Source organism: Arachis ipaensis, chromosome B9, assembly GCF_059453495.1.
Source record: "Arachis ipaensis isolate K30076 ecotype BB chromosome B9, ASM5945349v1, whole genome shotgun sequence".
NCBI lineage: Eukaryota > Viridiplantae > Streptophyta > Magnoliopsida > Fabales > Fabaceae > Arachis > Arachis ipaensis.
The window spans coordinates 143,871,577-143,886,373 of record NC_142444.1 but is presented as its reverse complement, the minus strand read 5'-3'; the positions used below and the strand labels follow the sequence as shown (position 1 = coordinate 143,886,373).

The following is a 14,797-nucleotide window of genomic DNA, read 5'->3' as shown; positions in this document are numbered from 1 at the left end:
AAACTGAGGAAAGACATTTCCATGATTGTTCAGGATGAATTTGAGACTCTCTATGAATACTGGGAGCGCTTCAATAATCTTCTGAAAGCATGCCCTCATCATATGATTGAGAAGATAGTGTTACTCGGTTACGTCACACAGGGCATGAGGCCCCAAGATAAGACCACATTGGAAAGTGCTAGCAATGGGTCTATGAAAAAGTACAAGACCACTGATGAGGCATGGCAATTGATCAGTGATTTAGCTGAATCTACTCGGAATCACAGGCAGAAATAAGGCCGTTCAAAAGCTGTTGCAGAAGTATCCTCTAGCAGAGAGACTGCTGCTCTAACTCAGAGTATCTGTGAAATGACCAACTTGCTGAAGCAGATGCAATTGAATCAACAACAAGTTCAGCAAGCTCAACCTTCTCCACCACAGCAAAGCCAACAGTTAGTCCCACAGAGAGTTTGTGGAATCTGTGCTGATTATAGCCACTATACTGATGAATGTCCGCAGCTCCAACAGGAAGACAACACTATGACAGCCACTCATAACTTCTATGACTGCCCCAACCAAGGGTACAATCAAGGTGGCAATTACAACCATGGATGGCAGGACAATTCTAACCAGAATTGGAGGGACAACAACAACAACAGAGGAGGCAGAGACAATCAGGAAAATCTGAGGTAGAATAATAACAACAATAGGCAGCAGAACCAGAACCAGCCTTACAGAGTACCTCACCTGAGACAATCCCAAGGACCACAGAATACCCAATAGCAGACCTCTCAAATTACTTATCCTTCCTCATATTCTAATGATGATTTACTACAATCCATTGATCGGAGACAACAGACCATGGAAAATAACATTAATGCCACTCTAAATGGTCTGAACGCTACTTTGCAAGCTCTTGTCTCACAGATTGGATCAATGAATAACTCCAATAACCAACCTTTGAGCTCCAGTGGAATTCCCTCTCAACCATTACCCAATCCAAAGGGTCGCATTAATGCCATCACCCTCAGGTCCGAAACCACACTGCAGGAGAGGAATCAGGAGGAGCCAAGCCTACCAGAACACGCCTCAGCTGAAGAGGTAGTGAAAATAGAAGATGTTGAAGAGGAAGAGGACATACAGGACATAGCTGAAAAAGAAGAAGTTCAACCACAGGAGGAAGCACCACAGGGCGCAGATACTGTAGAAGACACCACTCCCATTCCATTTCCACAACTTGCAAGGAAGCCCAGGAAGCAGCTGGAACCTGATCCCAAAATGGTAGAGATATTCAAAAAGGTTGAGGTAACTGTTCCTCTTTTTGATGTTATTCAACAGGTACCTAAATATTCAAAGTTTCTAAAAGATTTATATATACATAAAGACAAAATTAATGAATTAGAAACTATACCTTTAGGTAGTTTCATATCTGCTTTAATGGGTGGTTTACCTGAGAAGTGTAGTGACCCAGGTCCTTGTATGGTTAATTGTATTATTGGTGGTGTGATAATTTCTGACTGCATGTGTGATTTAGGAGCATGTGTGAGTATAATGCCTTTGTCTATATATGATATTTTGAGGCTCCCTCCTTTAAAAAGGTCGGCAGCTCGTTTTGTGTTAGCAGATAAAAGCATTATTACAGTGGTTGGAGTTGCTGAAGATGTATTAGTGGGCATTAAGGGGCTCACATTCCCCACTGATTTTTATATCCTGGAGATGCCCCAAAATGACTCAGAGAAGCCATCATCAATCCTACTTGGAAGACCATTCATGAAGACATCAAAGTTAAAATTGGATGCTTTTTTAGGAACATACTTTTTTAAAATAGATGGCCGATTAGTAAGTTTCAATCTGAATGGAGTTATGAAGCACCCTCCAGAAGATCATTCTATCTTCCAGTGTTACATCATAGATGAAACTGTAGCTGAAGTTTACCAGGAGGAGTTAGAGGAGAAGCACACAGGACAAGGTCCGAGTGTGGGGACACTCTTGAACGACAATGAGGGCACTTTGCCATTATCACCAGCTCCAGACAATCCAGAGCCTAACCATGAGCAGAAGTTAGAGTTGAAACCCCTTCCCCTACACCTCAAATATGCTTACCTTAAGGACAAGCAGAAGTTTCCAGTTATCATTGCACGGGAACTCACTTCTCAACAAGAAGAGCAGTTACTTAGTGTGCTGAGGAGGCACAAGAAGGCAATTGGGTGGAGTTTGGCAGATATAGTAGGCATCAACCCTCAAGTATGTGAGCACAGAATATTTTTAGAAGAGGGAGCAAGGCCCGTTCGTCAACCCCAGAGAAGACTGAACCCCACTATCTTAGAGGTTGTCAAGAAGGAAGTGACCAGACTACTGGAGGTTGATAAACCACTATTTTATGGTTTATAATGTGTTTAATTGTGTAGTTTTATCATGATCTTTACCCACTTATTCATATGATTAGCATGCATTTATATTTCCTTCCTAAAATTATTACATGATTGAAAACTTGCTTCCTAGAGAATTTTAATTATGTATTTTAATTCTCCTTTATTCCATTTGATGCTGTGATCTGTGTGTTAAGTGTTTCAGTCTTTATAGGACATGAATGAATTGGAGATTGGAAAGGAAGCTTGCAAAAATGGAAGAAACACAAGAAATTGAGGAGATGACCAGCGAGAAGTGACGGGGTCGCATGGCTCACGCGACCGCGCGAAAGAGAGGAAATCGCAGTGACGCGGCCGCATGGCTCACGTGACCGCGCGGATTGGAATAGCACAAGTGACGCGGAGGCGTGGACGACGCGCCCGCGTGGCAAAGCAAAACGCCGAATGACGCGTCCGCATGAATGACGCGATCGCGTGACGTGCGCGATCTGCATAATCTGCAGAATTCGATGGGGACGATTTTAGGCCCTGTTTTGACCCAGTTTTTGGCCTGGAAAAGCAGACTAGAGCCAGAGGACATGCAGAAACCAAAACAACATTTATTCTACACAGTTTTAGTTTTTTAGATCTAGTTTTACTCCTCTTCCAGGTTTTTCTCTCTACACATTCATAGTTCTTAGGATTATTATTTCTATTGCTCTTTGCATTGGGATATTGAGAAGAGTTATTACCTCATCAAGACTTCGTCATTCTAATTTGTTTTCTTTACTTGGCTTTACTCTTCCATGTCCTTTAATTTACTCAATTTTACTATTGGATTATTTTAGAATTTATTAATACAAGAGTTACTTTTATTTTTAATTGATTCCTTTGAGTTTTATTTATCATGTCTTTCTTTAATTCCCTTTCCTATGTTATGAGTTCTACATTCACAATGAGCGAGTAGTTCCCTAACTTGATGGGGAGTTGATTGAAAGGAACCCTTGAGTTGGAATGCTCAAAAGAGAAATTGTAATTGGGTTTATTGTTAGATTGCCATCTAGTCACTAATGCCAGTCCTTCCGATTGGGACTTGTGAATAGAAACAGCATTCCAACTTGTTTGACTTTCCCTTACCTAGTAAGGGATAACTAAACAGAACAACCTTCAATTATCAATTAATCTTGAGAGTACTGCAACAAGAATAGGGCTTCCAACTAATCTACTCCCAGTCAAGGCTTTTATTTAAATTACTTAATTTCCCCAATTTAATTTCCTGTTTATTCAACTCAAACTCTTTTTGAAAATATCTGATTAATAAAATAGCACACATTTCTGCAACTCGTTGGGAGACGACTTGGGATTCGTACTCCCAGTATTTTAATTTTAATTTTTGTGACAAACCTTCTAAATTGATAAGCATATTTCTGGTTGGTTAAGAACTATACTTGCAACGCATATCTTATAACAATTCTTGACTCGCCAATTTCTGCCACGTTACCTCCCAACACCAAACTTGGAGTTTGATTGTGGGGGCTTTGGTTGACTCTGCAGTGAGAGAAGCTTTTCATGCTTCCTCTCCATGGTTACAGAAGGAGATCCTTGAGTCTTAAACACAAGGTTGTCCTTATTCAGTTGAAGGACCAATTCTCCTCTGTCCACATCAATCACAGCTCTTGCTGTGGCTAGGAAGGGTCTTCCAAGGATGATGGATTCATCCTCTTCCTTCCCAGTGTCTAGGATTATGAAATCAGCAGGGATGTAAAGGCCTTCAACCTTTACTAACACGTCCTCTACTTGTCCATAAGCCTGTTTTCTTGAGTTGTCTGCCATCTCTAATGAGATTCTGGCAGCTTGCACCTCAAAGATCCCAAGTTTCTCCATTATAGAGAGTGGCATTAAGTTTATTCCTGACCCCAGGTCACACAGAGCCTTCTCAAAGGTCATGGTGCCTATGGTACAGGGTATTAAGAATTTGCCAGGATCCTATTTCTTTTGAGGTAATTTCTGCCTATCCAATACATTCAGTTCATTGGTGAACAAGGGAGGTTCATCTTTCCAAGTCTCATTACCAAATAATTTGGCATTCAGCTTCATGATTGGACCAAGGTACTTAGCAACTTGCTCTTCAGTAATTTCTTCATCCTCTTCAGAGGACGAATACTCATCAGAGCTCATGAAGGGCAGAAAGAGGTTCAATGGAATCTCTATGGTCTCTAATTGAGCCTCAGATTCCTTTAGTTCCTCGAAGGGAAACTCCTTATTGGTCACTGGACGTCCCAGGAGGTCTTCCGCACTAGGATTCACGTCCTCCTCCTCCCTTGTAGGTTCGGCCATGATGGTTAAATCAATGGCCTTGCACTCTCTCTTTGGATTTTCTTCTGTATTGCTTGGGAGAGTACTAGGAGGAGTTTCAGTGACTCTTTTACTCAGCTGGCCCACTTGTGCCTCCAAATTTCTAATGGAGGACCTTGTTTCATTCATGAAACTTACAGTGGCCTTAGATAGATCAGAGACTATATTTGCTAAGCTAGATGGATTCTGCTCAGAATTCTCTGTCTGTTGCTGAGTGGATGATGAAAAAGGCTTGCTATTGCTAAACCTGTTTCTTCCACCATTATTAAAGCCTTGTTGAGGCTTTTGTTGATCCTTCCATGAGAAATTTGGATGATTTCTCCATGAGGGATTATAGGTGTTTCCATAGGGTTCACCCATGTAATTCACCTCTACTATTGCAGGGTTCTCAGGATCATAAGCTTCTTCTTCAGAAGATGCCTCTTTAGTACTGTTGGATGATTCCTTCAATCCATTCAGACTCTGAGAGATCATATTGACTTGCTGAGTCAATATTTTATTCTAAGCCAATATGGCATTCAGAGTATCAATTTCAAGAACTTCCTTCCTCTGAGGCGTCCCATTACTCACAGGATTTCTTTCAGAAGTGTACATGAACTGGTTATTTGCAACCATGTCAATGAGTTCTTGAGCTTCTGCAGGCGTTTTCTTTAGGTGAATGGATCCACCTGCAGAATGGTCCAATGACATCTTTGATAATTCAGACAAACCATCATAGAATATATCCAGGATGGTCCATTCTGAAAGCATATCAGAATGACACTTTTTGGTCAGTTTCTTGTATCTCTCCCAAGCTTTATAGAGGGATTCACCTTCCTTCTGTCTGAAGGTTTGAACATCCACTCTAAGCTTGCTAAGCTTTTGAGAAGGAAAGAACTTGGCTAGGAAAGCCGTGACCAGCTTATCCCAAGAGTTCAGGCTGTCTTTAGGTTGAGAGTCCAACCATATTCTAGCTCTGTCTCTTACAGCAAATGGGAAAAGCATAAGCCTGTAGACCTCGGGATCAACCCCATTGGTCTTAACAGTATCACAGATCTGCAAGAATTCAGTTAAGAACTGAAAGGGATTTTCGGATGGAAGTCCATAAAACTTGCAATTCTGTTGCATCAGAGAAACTAATTGAGGTTTTAGCTCAAAATTGTTTGCTCCAATGGCAGGGATTGAGATGCTTCTTCCATGTAAATTGGAATTAGGTGCAGTAAAGTCACCAAGCATCTTCCTTGCATTGTTATTATTTTCGGCCATATCTCCTTCTTTTTCAAAAATTTCTGTCAGATTTTCTCCAGAGAGTTGTACTTTAGCTTCCCTTAGCTTCCTCTTCAGAGTCCTTTTAGGTTTAGGGTCAGCTTCAACAAGAATGTTCTTATCCTTATTCCTGCTCATATGAAAAAGAAGAAAACAGAAAAGAAGAGGAATCCTCTGTGTCACAGTATAGAGATTCCTTATGTAAGTATAAGAAGAGAATAATGGAGGAAGGAAAAGATAAGAATCCAAACACAAGGGAGAGGAATGAGTTCGAATTCTTGGGTGAAAGAGGGGTGTTAGTAGATGAATAAATAATTAGAAAGAGATGAGGAGAAGAGAAATTTGAAAATTAAATAAATTAAAATAAAAGTATTTTTGTTTTTAAATTGAATTTAAAATAAAAAATAAAAATTAAAGTTCGAAAATTAAGAAAGGAAAATTGAATCAAATTAAATTAAATTTAAAACAATTAGTTAATTTAAAAAGGAATTTTGAAAAAGAGGGAAGGGATTTTCGAAAATTAGAGATAGAATTAGTTAGGTAGTTTTGAAAAAGATATGATTGAAATAGTAAACTTTTAAAATCAAACAAAAAGTCAAGTAGTTAATTGAAAAAAGATTTGAAAATCAATTTTTGAAAAGATAAGAAGTTAGAAAAGAAGTTGGAAAAGATTTTGAAATTGATTTTGAAAAAGATGTGATTGACATTTATTTTGAAAAAGATTTGAAAAAGAAATTTAAAAGATTTGATTTTTGAAATCAAAGTTGATTACTTGACTAAGAAGAAACTAAAAAGGTATTATTCTAGAGTTTAAAGATTGCACCTTTCTTACTAGGCAAGTAACAAACTTAAAAATTTTGAATCAATCACATTAATTGTTAGCATTAATTTCGAAAATATGAAATAAAAAAGCTTAAAAATAAAATAAAATTACCTAATCTGAGCAACAAGATGAACCGTCAGTTGTCCAAACTCGAACAATCCCCGGCAACGGCGCCAAAAACTTGGTGCGCAGAAATCGTGACGGTTCATTCCTTGGTAACGGCGCTAAAAACTTAATACGCTTTCATTATCTTAGTTCTTTGTCACAACTTCACACAATTAACCAGCAAGTGCACTGGGTCGTCCAAGTAATAAACCTTACGTGAGTAAGGGTCGATCCCACGGAGATTGTCGGCTTGAAGCAAGCTATGGTCATCTTGCAAATCTCAGTCAGGCAGATTCATATGGTTATGGATATTTGATAATTAAAATATAATTAAGATATAAATAAAACGTAAATTAAAGATAGAGATACTTATGTAATTCATTGGTAAGAGTTTCAGATAAGCGTATGAAGATGCTTGTTCCTCCTGAACCTTTGCTTTCCTATTGTCTTCATCCAATCATTCATACTCCTTTCTATGGCAAGCTGTATGTTAGGCATCACCGTTGTCAATGGCTACATCCTGTCCTCTCAGTGAAAATGGTCAAATGCGCTGTCACTGCATGGCTAATCATCTGTCGGTTCTCGATCATACTGGAATAGGATCCATTGATCCTTTTGCGTCTGTCACTACGCCCAGCACTCGCGAGTTTGAAGCTCGTCGCAGCCATCCCTTCCCAGATTCTACTCGGAATACCACAGACAAGGTTTAGACTTTCCGGATCTCAAGAATGGCCGTCCATGGATTCTAACTTATACCACGAAGACTCTGATTAAGGAATCCCAGAGATATTCATTCAATCTAAGGTAGAACGGAAGTGGTTATCAAGCACGCGTTCATAGGTTGGGAATGATGATGACTGTCATGATCATCACATTCATATTGAAGTGTGAATGAATATCTTAGAATCGGAATAAGCTTGAATTGAATAGAAAAATGATAGTACTTTGTATTAATTCATGAGGAACAGCAGAGCTCCACACCTTAATCTATGGTGTGTAGAAACTCTACCGTTGAAAATACATAAGAGCAAGGTCCAGGCATGGCCGAGTGGCCAGCCCCCATAAAGGTCTAAGATAGCATAAAACTGATCAAAGATGTCTAATACAATAATAAAAGGTCCTATTTATATCAGACTAGTTACTAGGGTTTACAGAAATGAGTAAATGATGCAGAAATCCACTTCTGGGGCCCACTTGGTGTGTGCTTGGGCTGAACATTGAGCTTTACACGTGTAGAGGCTTCTCTTGGAGTTGAACGCCAGTTTGTAACCTGTTTCTGGCGTTTAACTTCACTTTGCAACCTGTTTCTGGCGTTTAACTCCAGAATGCAACATGGAACTGGCGTTCGTCGTCTAAATTCGGGCAAAGTATGGACTATTATATATTGCTGGAAAGCCCTGGATGTCTAATTTCCAACGCAATTCAGAGCGCGCCATTTGGAGTTCTGTAGCTCCAGAAAATCCACTTTGAGTGCAGGGAGGTCAAAATCCAGCAGCATCTGCAGTCCTTCTTCAACATCTGAATCTGATTTTTGCTCAAGTCCCTCAATTTCAGCCAAAAAATACCTGAAATCACAGAAAAATACACAAACTCATAGTAAAGTCCAGAAATGTGATTTTTTATTAAAAACTAATAAAAATATACTAAAAACTAACTAAATCATACTAAAAACTATGTAAAAATAATGCCAAAAGGCGTATAAATTATCCGCTCATCATGCGCGCACACACCAATGAGGATTTACGATCTATGCGTATGTACACCCTTGTGCGCACGCACAAGTCGGGAAGGGCATTCTGTTGAGGGCGGTCGCACAGCTTGTGCGAGTGAACAGAACTTGTGAATTTTTGTACTTGTGCGTATGCACACCTCTATGCATACGCATATGTTTTAAAAATCTCTTGGGCGTCCGCGCGCACACCCCTATGCATACGCACACGCCCTGTTTCTCAAATTTAAACTTTGTTTTCGACTATTTCACCTTTCCAACAAGATTGTAAGCTTTTGTGACACCATTTTAAGGCTTTTGAGCTTAATTTTGGGCATGAGAACATGGGAAATAACCTACGGGTTTTAGTTTATGATTATTATGAAAAATTGGCAAACGGAGGCTTAGGTTTCGGGTGTACTGAGGATGGTTTGATGGCATGTGAAGGTAGACTGATATGTGAACTAAAAACTGATGAACTGTTGAGTTTGGAATTAAAATGTGAATTGACAGTAGTTGTGATGAGTCGAGGACTCGGAAATGAAAATGTTGATGCGATAGTGGTTGAGATGAGTCGAGGACTCGAATGTGCAATGATGAATCATTGTTGTATTGAAAATGTTTTACGAAAACCCACTAAACTACTATTTTAAATTGAGATTATGAGACGCTATGCGCCCGGCAAGGACGGCGGTTGGATCCCGCCTGTCGAGGTAGCGGCAGCGGCGTAAGGGTGGTGGTTTATCTCAGTTGCGTTGAGATGTGAGGCCTGTGGCAAGAGTATCCCGCTCGCATCCCTTCGGATCAATAGAGCGTGCAGGCGTAAAACCCTGGACAGTGATCCGAGCACTATATCTCAGGGGTTCCCAATGATGATTTCGAAGGGCGACATCTACATGGAGATGTGTCGGGTTGGCAGTTGAACCGACAATGTGATATCACAGCCAATAGGGCAGGCATTCATCATGTGCATTTCCTATCTGTTTGTTTGCTTTGCCGACTTATAATTGTATGCCTAATTGAATAACATGCCTATTTGCTTACTTGAATTACTTGACTTATATACTTCTACTTGTGATTTACTTGCATTGCAATTAATTGTGATTTCTACTGGAATTGAGGAGGTTCGAAAGCCGGTGGCAATGGGATCGCATGGAAGATAGATTGGTGAAGGCTGTGGGACAGCGGTGTTTGGTTAGAATAGAAATCCCTTAAGATAGAGTACCCTGTTTATTTAAGTTAAGATTTATATAATTATGGTTATCTGTTTTAGTATGCCTTAAGATTGAAATCTTGTGATGGATATGAAGTCTAGGATTGCCTTTGGCGTCCCGGGATCTTATATCCTACATCACTAGGCACTGTTACCATACTGAGAACCTCCGGTTCTCATACCATATTTCTGTTGTGTTTTTTAGATGCGGGTCGTAACCCACCTCGATGAGTTGCTTGGATGGTGACAGAAGCGGAGGATCCTGTTACTCTTGGAGTTGTTTTTTATTTATTTTGTTATACATCTCTCACTTTTGTATTTTATTTTTGCCTAGAGGCTTGTATTGAGAGTACAAAACTGTATAAGCTGATTTTAAACTTCAGGTTTTGTTTTGTCTATATATATGGCTAGCCAGTTTAAACTCCGCGGACTGTGGCTAGATTCTTATGATATTATACTATTGTCTTTTGCTATATCTTATCTATATCTTGTGCTTTAAGTTAGTAGCTCCGTTAGTACGTTTTGCACTTTTCAAATCCTATTTTTGAGCTATATCTTTCATCGGGCTTCTAGATTATATTATTTTCTTCTATATATTATATGTATGAGCTTAGAACTATCGTAACATTTGATTAACCTTTGCTTTACGACGCGAGGTAAAGCTTAGGCTAATTAGGGTGTTATAATAATACCTCAGGAAAATGGGACTCCTTAATCCCTTGGATATTGTGAACTATCAGGAGTTTTTTCAAACTCCAACAGTTCCACATCAACATCTTCATACCTCTTCAGGTGCCAATTGTTGGGTGACACCCACTCCTATTTCAGCACCGTTCTCTCCCTCTTGGCACAGTTTTTTGACACTCGAGACTCCCCCCGACTCTATTGAATTCCTTTTGACTCCCGCTATTTTTTTGTACGTGTTTCTTTTCCTTGCCATCTATTTTAAGTTCTGTTTTTGCATTCCACCCTTATCTCCTTTTTCCGTAGTTGTTCCAATGCAAAATAAGCTTCCAGATGTTAAGGTCTAGGCTATTTCTGCTTCAGATTCTTTTTCCTTGCTAGTTTCTTCCTTTCTTCCTCTTCTTCTTCCCCATTATCTGCGCTTGTATCTTCTTTCTCCTTATATCCTTCAATCAACATTTTTCTACGTGAACTTTGAACTTTTTGCTCTTCACCTTCAGCTTGAGAGTTTTTATCTTGGACAAATAAGCTAGCAAATCCGTGTATTAGGCTCATCAGGGTTGGGTTTCTGTCTCTATCTATTTTCTTCAGTTGCATTTGGATAGTTCAAATTACAATTCTCTTTTTGTTCTTCTACTTGCCTTCCAAACTGCTTCGACCTTAGCCATACTCTCCAGTTTTCCTCCACTTTCCTCTCAGCAGCAGTTCCTCCAAATACTTTGTGCAGGCTCTACTAATCTCATGGCCTATGTGACCACAAACGTGGTAAAAGTTGCTTACTCTTTCGTATTTTATCTGAATTTTGATTACTTTGCTATTTGGACATGCTATTTTCATTCTTCTTCTCGGTGGTTTAGTAAATTCATCATTACTTGGACTTTGATCAAATGCTCTTCCCTATTTCTCATTGAGAAAACATCCACATCCATAACCTTTCCTAATACCACCCCTACTCTCTTTCCTAACCCCTCCGTTTTGTAATGATCCGGCAAATTCCACAGTTCAAGGAACCTGGACAAATTTCTCCTCATAGGTTGGCATTTCCTCATTTTATTACTTTAGGTTAAGATATAATTTTAAATAGAAAAATTCTATAGTGCTGACAGTGTAAATCACCATGTGATGCTGAAGGTAGGTGTCACACAATGAGAACAACACGTGTCCGTAAGATGGCTGGGTTGAATGCCGTTTATTCACCCGTTGTGTTGGAGGATAATGATTTCCATTTGAGTTTAGTGTCCATATTTGCTTAAGAAATTGTGTAATAAAGAAGAATTAAGCTCCAAAAAAAGTGTGGTTGTTGGACCTTTTTTTTTGTCTGATAGAGATAGACCAGACTGTATTAAGATAATGGTAATTGGGTCTCATTGAAAGATAGAGTAATGGTAAAGTACATTGTGCCAAAAATATTTCAGGAAAAGAAATGACTATTTTAAACAAAAAAAAAAAGAAATGACCATTTAAAAAAAAAAGAAAAGAAGAGGAAACCCATTTTCAATAGTTAGTTTAGGATGATCTTTGAATTAATTGATGGAAAAAGAAAATGAATTTTCGGATGGATTAGATAGGGTTAGTCATAATCAGTGGCAGAATAAAAAAATTTATAAGAGGAAGACCAACAATTAAATATAAAATAAATTAAAATATAATATAATAAAAATTGATAAAACATAATTTAAAAAAATGTGGATATTTTTGAAATACTAGTGTTTTAGTTGTTCTAGTGGTTGATCTATTTAGAAGCTAGGAATCTATCTCTATTTTTTGGAAGTGCAGAGTTATCTATCTTAATTCGTACCCTACCCAAAAAAAAAAGTATTCTGGCCAAAACCCTTGGCCCATCATATTTCTTAATTTATCTAAATACTTCATTATCACTAATTAGTAATTAAATGTATGAAACAACAAACAGAAAAATGAAATAAATCCAACGCTCTATCACATTGGCCATATTCACGGAGTCTCGTTCTGCGTTATACACTACCACGCGTCAAAATCTACCTGCGACATCTATGGTCCGCATCAGATGATGATCACCGCCGTCAGCACCTTAGAACGTCACTTTTAAATAACCATAGCTCTCCTTTCTCAACTCTCAATAGATCAATTTCCTTTCCGAAGAAAAATTGAAACATATTACCACCATGATCTAGTACCTTAAATCTCTCTAGCTGCCTTTAGATAGTATACATTACTGATTCTAGTATTTTAGCACTGAATTATTTATCTACTAGTAGTTTTCCTACCAAACTCCTAGAGCATTTCTCTAATTCTTTTTGGATATCTTCATTCCCAAAATGAATTATCTGTTCCTCCTCATCTTCAATCGCAATATGGTGCTGATTAGTAAGTGTAGCGATTGCTGCCATAATGAATCAATTGGCACACAGTGTATGAGATCTCACAAAATTCGGATTACTCCAAAAAATTTAATAAAGCACTCAACAAACTCTAGTAATAAAATAGTATATTATTAATTTTTTTTAAATTTTTTTTGTGTTTAATATAAGTCAAATAGTTAAAAGTTTATATTAAAAATAATTTATTTTTATAAAAAAGTATTTTAATGAATTTGCTCAACAAGTGGAAGCTCAACACAGTAAAGTAGAGCAAAGGACTCTAACAACAAGTGCTACATAGAAATACATAAATTCTGTCAACTATTGAAATGATCACTATCGATCCATTTTTTGTAGTTCAGAAACATTCTCTTTATTACAATTTCAACAACTACTTTCTTATTATTGAAGATCCTAACATTACGTTCTATCCAGATATTTCAAATCATTGTGAAAAACTCAATCAGTCACCTTTTCTGCTCTTGTTTTTGCTTCCACCCCTACTTGCTGTAACCTTACCAAACTTGCTACGGTTAGTAAATATATGGCGCAGTTGTGTCACTCATATCCGAATTATGAGGTACTTGTTTTGGTTGGAGCAAACTTCAATGTTTACCAAGTTAAATGATGCATTAAAAATGAATGGCGTTGCTAGCTGTTTAGGGATAGGGGCGCAGCAGAAAGCACTTGAATAAATTAACCTAGTTTCCTATATTATTATCATTAAAAGGCCAACAAACAAAAGAGGTAGTTACTATGATGTATACATTTCCACGTCACTTCTAATTCTTCTATTGACATTTGAACGCCATGCCTATACTATGCAGGGGGGAGGGGTCAATCATGTATCCACGTTCTATGCTTTCACATGAGAAGGATTGACCTTAGCCTTAGTTTGCTGATTGTTTAGAGAATTTAATTAATTTAAAAAAGGAACTTGTTCGGCTACAACCTACAAGCATAACATTATCACATTAAATATCCTTACCAAATACCAACTACTACAAAATCTGGGCTAATTTTTTTTGTTATGAAAATAAAAGTGGTGATATACTTTAATATGATAATTTTTGGTATTTTTTAAAACTGTGAAAGTACATCAATTTCTGGGACCGATTTCTGTACTTAAAATTTTTTAATTTTTTTTTAACACAAATCTCTGGAACCGATTTGTGTACCTCTCAGAAATCCCTGGGACTGATTTGTATACCTCTCACAAATCGGTCGGTCTGATTTCTGCTTTTCTAGTTAAACGATCTCACATTTAAATATAACACTCCAACAATCCACATTTAAAAAAAAAACACCACTACCACTCCAATATTAAAAATAAAAAATTCCAAAATCTGTGTTATATAATTGATGCATGAAATTAATATATAGCATTAGGAGCGTGTACATCACGAAATGAAGTTGGATTTATCTTGATTTGAATTTGATTTTAAATAGTAATTAGATTTATTTTTAATATTTTTATTCGATTTTAGATTTGATAAAATTATATTATTTTTGAATTACACTAAAATCAAGTTTAGATCGATAAAATTTGAATTTTAATAAATTTTATATTAAAAAATTATGATATATTTATTTATAAAAAATATATTTGTTATTGTAAAATTGATATTTATATTTAAATTTAAATTTTTTTATAAATTTTAGTTTCATATTTTTTATTTATTTTTTAATTCATTAAGTGTAATTAAAAATAAAACAATAAATTTATAATTAATATAATATAATATTAAAATTAATTAAAATATATATTCTTTTTCATATTTTTTTAGTCTTTCTAGAGTGTACATACGCCAAATAAAATTAAATTTGTTTTAATTTGAATTCAATTATAAATAATGATCGAATTTATTTTTAAAATATTTATCTAATTTTAAACTCAGTAAAATTAAACCAAATTAACTTTTAAAATATCAAGAAGAAACTAGAAAGCATTTGAAAATTTGGCACCAAAATGAGCGTAGCAAGCAATAAGTAATAACT

The 14,797-nt window shown here is 37.0% G+C and overlaps 2 non-coding genes across 2 annotated transcripts; one reads left to right on the top strand and one right to left on the bottom strand.

Moving 5' to 3' along the window:
• LOC148546643 (small nucleolar RNA R71) lies at window positions 1–108 on the bottom strand. Its single transcript, XR_015900896.1, has one exon. It is a non-coding gene; the product is annotated as a small nucleolar RNA R71 (small nucleolar RNA).
• Window positions 109–5,426: 5,318 nt separating this feature from the next.
• On the top strand, window positions 5,427–5,534 carry LOC148546642 (small nucleolar RNA R71). The gene has a single exon (XR_015901550.1). It is a non-coding gene; the product is annotated as a small nucleolar RNA R71 (small nucleolar RNA).
• The last annotated feature ends 9,263 nt before the right edge of the window (window positions 5,535–14,797 follow it).